Source organism: Marmota marmota, unplaced genomic scaffold, assembly GCF_001458135.2.
Source record: "Marmota marmota marmota unplaced genomic scaffold, marMar, whole genome shotgun sequence".
In the NCBI taxonomy this organism is placed as follows: domain Eukaryota; kingdom Metazoa; phylum Chordata; class Mammalia; order Rodentia; family Sciuridae; genus Marmota; species Marmota marmota.
The window spans coordinates 40,390,878-40,403,367 of NW_026000057.1; the positions used below are offsets into that span (position 1 = coordinate 40,390,878).

At 36.3% G+C, this 12,490-nt stretch overlaps 1 long non-coding RNA gene across 5 annotated transcripts in view; it reads left to right on the forward strand.

Annotated features, from left to right (window-relative positions):
• Positions 1-778: 778 nt before the first annotated feature.
• The window catches only part of LOC107141396, a 102,483-nt gene continuing 90,771 nt past the window's right edge, over positions 779-12,490 (forward strand). For all 5 annotated transcript variants that reach the window (XR_001503437.2, XR_007351412.1, XR_001503435.2 and 2 more), the window contains exons 1-2: positions 779-925; positions 4,528-4,622. This is a non-coding gene — a long non-coding RNA (uncharacterized LOC107141396). The remainder of the gene's footprint in view (positions 926-4,527; positions 4,623-12,490) is intronic.

Below are 12,490 nucleotides of genomic sequence, written 5' to 3' on the forward strand. Positions count from 1 at the left end.
GATTTGAAGTAGGGACAGGTGATAGAACATACATAAGTGCAGAATGAATTTTCCTGGAGAAAGATGATGATGGTAAGAAAATTTAAGAATCTAGACTGATGCATGAGGACACAAAGAACCAGAACATTCATTTTCTTGATAAGATTGGTTCCATGAAGGAAATAATCATTAAATCTCTTTAAACTTCACGCATCTTGTGACATGCATATGAAGGGGAGAAGTAAAGGAACTGATCTAAATTTGAAGGAAAAAATTATCATATTTCTCTTCCAGGTATTAATATTCTTACTTGGAAATTTGATTTGTTCTAAAGAAAATATGTTTAAGAAAAATCTCAGGCAAGTACAATTTTCATGGAATCATATACATTCCTAGCTGTGTCAGGCTGTGTCTCACTGTGCCAACGTGTTAGGGTCAGACACACTACTGTGCTATGCATTCTTGAGGTTTTCTTTTTCTTTTTCGTTTTTTTAATAGTACTTTTTCAGCCAGTTGGTTGGGACATATTTCCTGAAATAAATTAATGTTTTTGTTTTTGATGGCTTCCTTGGTGAGAACAACACATTTATTTCCAACTGTGGGTTGGCCTTTATAATTTTCCACCAAAAAGGTAAAACTGTGGTTCATACCCATGTTTTTTATGATATCAAGCACCCAAAATGGGTGAAATACCTTTTCTTGTGACTCATTGTGACACCCACGGATCCACACCTGGCACTCTGTAATACGCATGTGTTGTAGATTACACCCGATGAAAGGTCCTGTGCTGTCTGCCCAGCCCAGGCTTTGCTATGTCAACCTGTTGGGAAATTATAGCTGCTCCTCCTGCCAGATCAGTCAGCTGAGATGGAAACATCAATCTGAGAAGATGTGCACTTTCTGTCGCATGAGAAAAAAACAGAGAGGTGACATGATTGTCACAGAGGTACATTTATGTTTTAAATTCAATAGCCACTGTAGGGGAGGTTTAGAAGAGAAGAATGATAGGAGAGACATTTTCCACTGTGTTAAAGTGTAAGAACTGCTTCTTGGCTTAAAACAAAAACCGAAGCAAATATTTGAGTCCTCTTAAAGGAGAAAGTCATGTCTTGTTTAAGCTTAAAAAGGGCATTTCCCTCTTCAATCAAATAGTGACAGTTTGTCTTTATCTTGATAGATGGCCTGTTTTTTGACACATTTAATCCAATTAAGAAATTTTATGGCTAGTAATTTATGACAATTATATGCAAAAAAGGCAACTCTGTTTAGTAAATAAGCCTAAACGGTGTGTTAGGGTCAGATACCGTGAGAACTGTTTTCTGTTTTTAAATTTTTTTTACCTATGTGATTGGTGCTATGTTAAATATTATGACCCTCTTCTTGAATTTCTCGATAAATGTCTGTTTGAGTTTTGAATTTGAACAGGTTCATCTTCTAATTAAAGAAAGAACATCTCACTGAAGAAATAGTCAACTGTTTGCCATCTCAGCAAGTTCAGGCAAGCACCACGAATGCTTTTTAACACTGCTGGTTTGAAAATGGGAGTGGAGAAGTGAATTTGAATGATGGAAAGAGATTTCTAAATGCTCTGTTGTTAAAAAAATTGTTAATTTAAACCAGTCCTATTTACTTCACAAAATTAATATTTGTTTTTTAAAAAGGTAAAATCATGCCTCTCATATAAGATGAATATGCATTAAAAACTTTATTTAACTTACTAATTAATCAGAGAGCCAGTGAGATATATAGTGAGATCAAAAGAGAAATCAAAGTGCCATACGTGTATTTTCAGACTAGGAATGCTGAAATGAATTTACAAATAGGGACAAAACTGGTCAATATCCAGAGGGCAATAATCAGACACATTCCACAGCTTGCATTTCTGTGGGATTCTTTGTATCACTCATGGTGTTCTACAAGTTTTCCACATGTTAACTTCTATCTGCAAAGTTGTAAACAGTTTGCTCAAGGGCTAGCAAAGAGGGACACTCCTAAAATATCAGATTTTTTCATTCTATTGAAAGAATATTCTATAACCTCTGCAACCCTTTTGGAAATCTTGCATGGTTTTTTCTCTATCCTGGCTATAGAGGAAAATGTCTATTAAACATTAATTTTGAAGGCTGAAGAAACTGAACAATCAGAGTGATAGTAGTTAGGGCCCTAGTGAACATTCAGTTGTTCTTTGCTCATTTTTGTACCTTCATTATTGCATCTATATCTATAAATCTCCCTGATCATACCTTTTACCTCTCTCAATCCCACATAAAACAAAATAATATATGATCGGAAACCAGGTGCTATCAGTGAGATCAAATGAAATGGTGAAAAAATAAATGATAAATAAAACAAAGTCACTGCAAATAAAGTGGGAAAAAGAAGGAGAAAAGGCAAATAGAAAGATGATTTGAAAGGACTTGCATTCATTTATTCTTTGATTCAACATATGTTTATGGAACAAGTGCTACCTGCTGGACAAGCCTTGACCTTGGGGATTTCTCAGATTTGTAGAGATTGAGATAAATCAGCCTACATAATAACAAGACACTGTCTTGTGACTATGAGGAAAGTTACTTTTTTTCATTGTATGTATTATATCAAATAGTTTGGAATTTTGTTTTCTTTCTGATGTTTCATGATGTATTGAAAGATTTAGGACAACATCATTTTAATGAATAACTCAATGAGTAGCAAATGTGAAATAATTATGTGAGTGGCATGTATGACTTAAAATTTTAAGAGAGTATTTAATTTCTGGAAAACATTAAATTAATTTGTATGATTATTCAGTGTCATGGATATCCCTATTAGACTAGAAATCTGGACTTATTCTGATGTTGGAAATCAAGCATAAGGATGATGTTTCACAGTTGATCTCTAGTTCTTACCTTAAATTCTGGCACTTTTTTAATATCCCTAATCGACTTTTTGTCAAGCCAAGGATATTGTTTGCCTAGCTTATTCCTTGCTCGAGTCCTCCTAACTTTGTTCAGGTATCTGATCACGATACAATTAGAGAATGTGTGCCCAGCCCCAGAGGTAGTCCTGGTCTGTCTAAACTGTTGTGATAATCCCATTTCCTTTTGCTAGTGGCTGGTCCAATGGTGATTGTACTGTCCATTTATGGACAATGAGATTTAAGGGAAGGAGTGCTGAGGGATTCTGGGAAAAAATGTCTAACTTGATGAAAAGAGAGAGGAGATAAGCCTCACCACCCCATCTTGCCTTCATGAACACTGTTGTGTGAGTTTGGGCTGCAGAAGGTGTGGAAGCCATGGTATGATTAGACAGAAGGAGCCATCTAAATTTCAGAGGAGTGACCCAAAGCTCCATCTGCTGAGCTTGTTATTAAGGATAATAAGTAATATCTCCTATTGTTTAAGCCATGTCTTAAAAATTGTGTGGTTGACAGTTGCCTGTTATTAGATGAGTGGATTAAGAAAGTGTGACATATATGTTATATTCTACTCAGCCATTAAAAAGAATGAAGTTGTGGCATTTGCCACTAAATGGATGAAAATGGAGACTATCATGCTAAGTGAAATTAGCCAAACTCAGAAACTCAAAGGTTGAATGTTTTATCTTATACAAAGAAGCTAGAATAAAATAAAGGAAAGGAAGAGGGAAGGATAAGAGTACATAAAGAACTAATCAAATACAAATTAATAGATGAGCAAAAGGAAGTCTAGCAGAGTAGACAAAGGAGAAGGGGGGAGGGGAAGGAGGCCAGGAAGGAAATGGGGAGGGAAAAGGAGGGAATCATTTCCATGCATTTATGGGTTTGTCAGGATGAACCTAACAACTATGTCTAACCATCAAGCTCTAATAAAAAATTGTGTGGTTGAAAGTAATCTAAATTTGATATAATTTTAGAGTTAATTGTGATTTGAAAGAATTGTCATGGAAATCTTCTGATCTAGGCTTTTTGGTCTCTTGAGTAAACTTTCCTGTATAAAATGAGAGGTATAGTATTATTCATTGATATTTTTTTACTATAATATGAATGTATTGTTAAAAATAAAAAAGCACAAAGCTTATAGATTGTGATGCTACTGTGCCACAACACATTCCTTCTTCTTCTTAATAGAAAGTAGGTGTTCCAATGTCTCAGCACTCCTGAGTTGGCTGACTGTCTTTGCACATGCTCTATAGTGTTGGTAATGGAGAGGGATCGAGAAGACTTAGTGCAGTGTCATGATTCCATGTGCTCCTCATACAATCCACTCATTTGATCCTTACACTAACGCTATGTGCTAAGTACACAGAAGAGAAAACTGAGGCACAGAGATGTCAAGCAGTTTGCCCAGGGTCAAATAGCTGAAAAAGGCAGAGTCCGATTTTGAGCCCAGGCTGCAGATTTGGTGCTTGCATCCAGTGCATTATTCAGCCTTTATAGATCTTGACTCTCCAATCCCCTTTCACTGTTCCCTCCCTCCCTGTGGTCTGTCATTCATCTTTATCAGCCTCCTGAATTACTCAAGCCATCCAGTTTGTTATTGTTGTTCTTAAATTTTACTGTGTCAGCTTCTTTAATGATTCCTTTTCCAGGATCTCCCCCCCTTTCTACAATGCTGTGCGCTTTCACCAATTCACTTTGATGTCAAAGCTCTCTTTAGTGGAGCCTCCAGCTTCTGAACTAGATGGTAAGTGCAGGTTGACATGTTCTGCCTCTGCAAAACCAGAAGCTCCAGGCTGGTGCTCTCTTCAGCTGTCCCACCCAGGCCTGCTTAGTGTCACCAAGGAAGACCAGCCACAGCACAAGCCACTTCTGTCCCATGTGCAGTGGTGATGGGAAAACAGGAAGTGGTCTTTTAGCTGCTTCTGACTGCTTAGGGCTCAGCTGTCCCAAGCCAGGCCAGATGGCTTAGGAAATGGACATACTGGCACACCTGTAATCTATTCATGACCCCTATCAATTGAAAAACTCTGCCACACACAACAGAAAACTATCAAAGTTTATAAAGGGTATTGGAGGGAGATTAATTTGACAGTAGTATTTGTGTAAAGAGTGTGTTTGGGCAGAAGGATAAAGAGTGATTATCAGAGTCCAGGTGTGAGGTAAAGCATACCTGCATCGACTTGGCCTAGTAACAATGCAAGGAAGGGCAGTCAAGAGACACCAAGGTTGATGGCAAATGGCAAGAAAAATGATATCTTCTCATGGAGCCTAGATGATGAGGGAAATGATGGGTATACTCAAGGGACAAGAAAGAGAAAATCCGAGGGAGGAAATGGTGCCTGGGAAACAAGATGATGAACGAGGTTATACATATTAAATTCTGGAAGGAGAGCAAGTGAACATAGAGGTTAGAACTGGGCATGGTGGTGCATACCTGTAATCCCAGGGGCTCAGGAGGCTGAGGCAGAAGGATCATGAGTTCAAAGCCAACCTCAGCAATTTAGCAAGGCTCTAAGCAACTCAGCAAGATCCTGTCTCAAATAAGTAAGTAAATAGTGCTGTGGATGTGGCTTAGTGATTAAGTGGCCCTGGGTTCAATCCCCAGTATCAAAATAAATAACAAACAAACAAACAAATAAATAAATAAATAAATAAAAATAGAAGTTACAGATGCGAAAATAAAATTTAGTGGAGGGTTCAGGATTGGATATATCAGTTTAACAGTGACTTATGACAGGTGATAGTTAAAATCATCACAATAGAAGAAGTTTCTGAATAAGAGTCCATAAAAGGGAAAAGGAGTAAACCTTAGGTCAGTAGTTTTCAATGTGGTTCTTAAACCAGCAGCTTCCATATTATCTGGGAACTTGTTAGAAATATAAATTATCAGGCTTCATTCCAGTCCCACTGAACTGGGTGGCTTTGAAACTGGGGCCTGGAAAACTGTTTGTGTGTTTGTTTTAATAAACCTTCCAGGGTAATTAGATTCACAGTCAAGATTGTGACCCCCTGTTCGGGATTATATTCATGTTGTGGATACAGATCAGGTAAATAGAGTCAACCAGGGAGACTCATGAACAGGAGAAAGTGGAAGGAAAATTAAGTGGACTCATGCAAGCAAGGACAAGTGAGTTTCAAGAAGACAGAGGACAACCAAGAATAAGCAATTGAACCAAAAGTCAAAAGAATGGTTGGTTATTGAATTAAGGGAAGAAGCAGGGTCATTAGCTTGTGGTGTACAGGCACTCAAGTTTATGGAGACTAAAGAGGGAGTAATAAGTGAAAAACTAGATGTATAGTAGTAAACCAAGCTTTAAAAAAACAAAAACGAATGAAGATATTAAAAGAACAACAGCAGAAAGGGAAAAAATATTTAAAGGGAATTTCTTTGTCTCCTGTGATATAAAAGAGTTGAACATGTGTTAACAAAAGGGAAGGGCCAGTGGGGAGGGTGGGGTACCTGCTTTGGCAGGCTCTTGCTTTGTCTACTTGATTTGTAATCTGAATTTGCAACATGTCTATCTCTATCACTACCTCTACATTTATAATGGTAACATATTTGTACCTAATTATGATACCCGTTTGACGGTGTCCTGTGAGTACCATGCAGGCATGCAATTCTCCAGGACAAGAATCATATGGGAGTCAGAATACCAAAGGAAAGCTCTTCTAAGACTGTTCAAAAAAATTTAATATGTGTAATAACATTTTTCAAGAAAGCCACAATCCTGGGTACTCCTTGCATTAGACAATTCAAAAGGTGCCCTTTATGATCAATACCTACCTACCTGGGATAGCAGAAACCCTAGAAGACATTTTAAAGTTCATTTTTCTTTTAAGGGTTTGATGGTTCAGTAAGATTTAAGAAATTCTTTGAAATGGTAGTCTATCCTGTAAAACTTTTACTTTCTTTATCCTTATATATTTCTTTAGAAGAAGTTTAATTTATATTTACATATGCAATTTTTTATTACTATAAACTTTAGCAGTATGCTTCTTTGAAAAGTTTTTTGATTTTTTAAAATGAAAACATCAGGGTGGATGAGGTAATATTTTGTTTATGCTCCTATCTTTTGTTCTCTATAATCTGTTAATGCTATTATGTTTATATAACCTTTTATTCTTTGAAAGTTATTTTCAGTAATTTAATTTAGTCCTCAGATGTGTGATCCTTGCTGAGTTATCCAAGAATCTTTGTACATCAATTCTCTCACCAGAAAAATGGGTTTATAATATGAACCCACTTCAAAGCACTTCAGGGATGACAGTAAAAATAACATTTAAAAATATAACACCAATTTTATCTCAATTATGTAATTTCCTAAATAATCAGTACATAAAAATAATTTCTTTCATCAGGATTTATACTTGGGGATATTGTGATAAATAAGGCAGTGTGCTCTGTTTAATTCTAATTCTAATTTAACTCCCTGTATTAAAAAGTCAACAGTTTTCTATCATTCATAGTATAGCTTTTTAAAAAAAAATACAGATATAGTACAAGTCGAATCACTTCATCTCACACTTAGTAAATATATAAAATAAAGCATTATGTATACATATGCAAGCATATTTGACAGAAGACATCCTATCCTCCACTAGCAGCATTACAAAACACACACACACACACACACGCAGTATTCGAATTAATCTGAGCAAACAGAAACAACATTTGTGACCCACAACTATTTATAAGAAGTGAAGGCTGGAACAGATTGGAGAAAATTGTGTGGCAGAAAACTTGTATTCTCAAAAAAAATCATAAAATGCAGTGGTTTGGGAAGTATGAGATATTCTTGGAATTCTCTACTCTAGAATCTTCTAATTCTTTAGAGTAGATCAGTGGGCAAGATTAGGTATTTATAGTGTATTTCTATCCAGTGTTGGAAAATGAGACCAGGAGATGTAACTTCTTTTTATTTGTCTAAAGGAAGGAAGGCAAGGTGTGTGTGTGTGTGTGTGTGTGTGTGTGTGAGAGAGAGAGAGAGAGAGAGAGAGAGAGAGAGAGAGAGAGAGAGAGATTTGTAGAGAAGAGAGTCAAAAAAGGGTTTTGGGTGTGTTTGCCTGTTCTGGTGATCCTGATGAGTCCCAGGAAAAACTGATGATTTCTGGAAGTGTTTGTTTAAAAGTGTGACATGATGTCATGTGAGGACATTGAATGGTTCATAGTCTGGGCTATCGAATTAGCATCATTTTGTTCATGTGGGTTTTGCCATTGCATACAGTTTCCTTTGAAATTCACTGATAAACATGTTTCTGTTTTGTATAGATTCAGAATTTTTCTCTTTTATATAGATCTTAATGATCCCAATATTCAGACTTTTTGTTTTATAGATGATGACACTGAAGCATAAAATATTTGCAATCCTTTGTGTCTTAGTTTCAGCTGCTATAATGAAGTTTCATAGACTGGATGGCTTATACACCTCAGAAGTTATACACAGTCCTGGAGACTGGATGTCAGCCCCTTAAAGTTCAGAGTGCCAACAAAGTCTGGTTCTGGAGAGGGTTGTCTTCTGATGGCTGACTGTTAATTTATCATTTTATCCTTGAATGATTGGGAGAAAAATCTTCTCTTGCGTTTCTTCTTCTAAAGGCACAAATTGCACTCCTTCCAAAGGTTCCATCTCCTAATATCATCATATTGGGATTAGGATTTCAACATATATATTTTGGGGTGTTGTTGTTTGGATGTGAGGTATCCGCCAAAAGCTCAAATGTGAGACAAAGCAAGAAGGTTTGGAGGAGAAATGATTGGGAGATAGCCTTAACCTAATTAGTTAATTAATCCTGGGTGGGATTAACTGAGTGGTAACTGGAGGCAGGTGGGGGCTCAGCTATGGGGTATATATTTTGTGTCTGGAGAGTGTAGTCTCTCTCTCTCTCTCTCTGCTTCCTATGTGAGCTGCTTCCCTCCACCACACTCTTCCACTATGATGTCCTGCCTCATCTCAAGCCCCTAGGAATGGAGCTGGCCTTCTATGGACTAAAACCTCTGAAACTGTGAGGCCTCAAATAAAACTTTCCTCCTGTATCGTTGTTCTGGTCAGATCCTTTATTCACAGTATCAAAAGCTGACTAAAACATGGGGGAACACAAATTTTCAGATCATAACAGCTGTCTCCCTATCTTTTTTTAAAAAAATTATTATTGTTCAAAACATTACAATGCTCTTGACATATCATATTTCATACATTTGATTCAAGTGGGTTATGAACTCCCATTTTTACCACGTGTACAGATTGTAGAAACACATTTTGTAATACTATCAACAATTTAAAAAAAAACTAGAAGATAGGGAGACGTGGATGTGTAACCAATGTCTCCCTATCTTCTAGATTTTTTTTTAATTGTTGATAGTATTACATCAAATCTAATTTGGCTGTTAATACAGGGCAGCAGAATTTCATTTTATGTTCCTTATTTTTCTTCATCTTTATTTGAAAAAAACATATCTGGCATAACTTTTATCTTCAGATTAAAAAACACATAACTATGCTTCATGTGCGGCTTCTTTTTACATAGCTAACCCCCATCACTCTGGTCATATCTACAGAGAGTGAGTCATCTGTCATTTGCATCCCTGTTTACTATAGATGTTCTGATCTTTCTACTCAGTGTTTATCAAAGAATCATTTATCTTATCATCTCTGTGCTGCTAGAAGCATAAAATTGTAAGTTCCCAGGTTCTTCTAATCCTTATTTTGTATTTCTTTACTGTGACTTTATTTTTTAATTCTGTGAGTACAGTTTCTTATAATACAGTTTAAAATGTTTAGCTTTTTTTTTTTCCAACTTGTTTCTTTCTAGCAGATAAGTTTTCCTCTGGCTTAATTTAGGGAAACACAGACCTGAGCTTGGACCTATGTACATGCTTTGGGTCTAGTTAGGATATGCCTATGACATTGTCACAATAATGTCCATCTGTTTTCTATGGACATAGATCATTTAAGATATTCTCACAATCATTTAGGATAATCTTTGGGAGGATGTTTTGAGACATAATTGTCTTAATTGTTTTCCTATAAATAGCATTTCTTCCTGCTGAGAAACATGGGCCTGGTGAAAATTCAATAAAATAAAGAAAGCTGATACTGGATCACATTCATAAGAGGCAGTTAATATTTAAAAAGGCAATTCAGTTCTTTTTTGAAACATATTGTACATGCACAAAAGTGTATATAATGTAGATCTACATCTAAAAAGACATAGAATGCTGCAGGAATTTTCCTGTAACACTTGTATGTGGCCGTGTTGATATTTTGTTTCCTTTGCGATACCTTATTTTATTTTCTCAAATGGATTTTTAGCTCTACTCTAGTTTCCAGAAATATGGCCTTTTTATAGCTTTCTCTCATCTACTTTTAAACCCCAAGTAATTCCACTTATTGTGTCTGAGTAAGGCTTGGGCATAAGAAATTTAAAAATAAATTCCCCAAGTGTTTCTGATACGCAGAGACTTTTGAGAGTCACAATAGAGTCTGGTGCCTGCCATTCATTCCCTGCCTCCCTCTCTTTATATGTCCTAATTCCTCCACCAGTTCCAGAAGCACACTCATCCATCACTTACACCTCAATGTCTCTCTTCTCCTTTATAGACATCACTGATTTTTTTAAGGAGAGTTGAGCATCCCTTACCTTTTGAGTTTTTTTCTTTAAATCTCCCTGTTGTCCCTTATCACAGTTTCCATCTATCTGTAATGTGACTATATTTAATGTGCAGGAACCCTGTGATTTAGCTCTACATTTTAGCACACAGCTCAGAGCCTGGCACATTGTTGACCTTTTTTTTTACATATTTGTTGAGTGACTTCCAGATTAATCACATTTGTTCCTAAGACATTATGTTTTCTTTTCTGTTTTTGCATACCGGGGATTGAACTCAGGGACACTCAACCCCTGAGCCACATCTCCAGCCCTATTTTGCATTTTATTTAGAGACCGGGTCTCAGTTGCTTAGTGCCTCGATTTTGCTGAGGCTGGCTTTGAAATTGCGATTCTCCTGCCTCAGCCTCCCGAGCCCCTGGGATTACAGGCGTGTGCCAAATTGAGAATCTTTTTAATGCAGTAAGGTGGGTCTGTGTTGCTATTCTCTGTCATTGTTGCTTGATCAAGATCGAGATCGTAGTGTGCCTGGGAAAGGACAAAGGCTTTGTAACTAGGCAAAGTACTGTTCTGCTGCTTAACTAGCTCTGTGATGTTGGTCAAGTTTCTTCACTACTCTGACCCCAGGATATTCCTCTGCAATTGAAAATCATGTATACTCTAAATGATTGGTATAAGGAGTAAAGGACATAATTCATGTAAAGCACTGTGAATCCCTAAGTACCAGCTATTATTTAGTTATCTAGTAGAGGTACAAATACTTGCAACAAAATAGCCCTAGCACTATAAATAAAACATTTTACTTTGAATAATATAAATGGTAATTATTAACAATGCCTTCATCAGTTGGTAATTTTTATGCTTATCCATATCAATAGTGTAACATGACTGCCACTTGATTTCCTTTTAACCTCCCTCTTTATTTATTTAGTCAGCACAAAAATGGGACAATTGCACAATAATTAAAGCTTAATAAATTTTCAAGCAATGTTTGGGCATGTATATTTCTTTAAACACATGTTTACAAATATTGATCATTGCTATCTGGCTGTGGTAGTGCATGCCTGTAATCGCAGCTACTTGGGAGGCCGAGACAGGAAGATCTCAAGTTTGAGGCCAGCCTTGCCAGCTTAGCAAAACCCTGTGTCAAAGCAAAAAGGGCTGGAGGGGCCTCAGTGGTAGAACATACCTGAGTTCAATCCCCAGTTAAAAAAAAATTTGGTAATTTATTAGTATACAGAATTAGTCTTTGTTTTGAGGAAAAGGAAAATAAAGCATCCAAAAGAGACAAGTCAGAGGATTTGTTCAATACGAAGAATCTTTGTCCCTAATTCTGTACTGAGGGAAAAAGACTCACTCCAGGGCCTGGTTTAATCTGCCTCTATATTCACGTCAAAACCAGCTTATGTTCTTTGGTGAATTTGTGACAACTAATTTATGCTAGCATTTCCTTTTTTTGCAACAAATTTGTTACTTTATTAATTCCACCTCTCAAACTGGTCCTGTGTTGATATTAGAAAAAAATAGTAAAAATCAATTTTATGTTTAATTAGTCCTTAAGTGCAATTTAGCAAGAAACTTCTGGAGCCTCCTCCCATGTAGATCATAAATGTTATATATATTATTTCCTTTACTCCTCAAACCAATCCTTTAAAGTAAATATTATTTATATATAATCCATATTCATATGTGTGTATATACATTTAAACATTATTTCTTTTACTTTGGAATTGATTTGATATATATCTCACATTGTTTTTCTTCCTTTAAACACAGGTCAATGGTTGTATTAACAGGCATTGAAATTCTAGTCAAATCAGAGAATGACAATAATTATTTAGTGTTCAAAAGATAATGTGTCTCTCATTGGTGCATGAGTTCAAGTTCCACCAAGAAGTATGAAAGGAAACCCTGGGTGCATGGCAGCCTATTGTTTTAAAATATGAATCACTGAGAGAGAGAGAGAGAGAGAGAGAGAGAGAGAGAGAGAGAGAGAGAGAGAGAGAG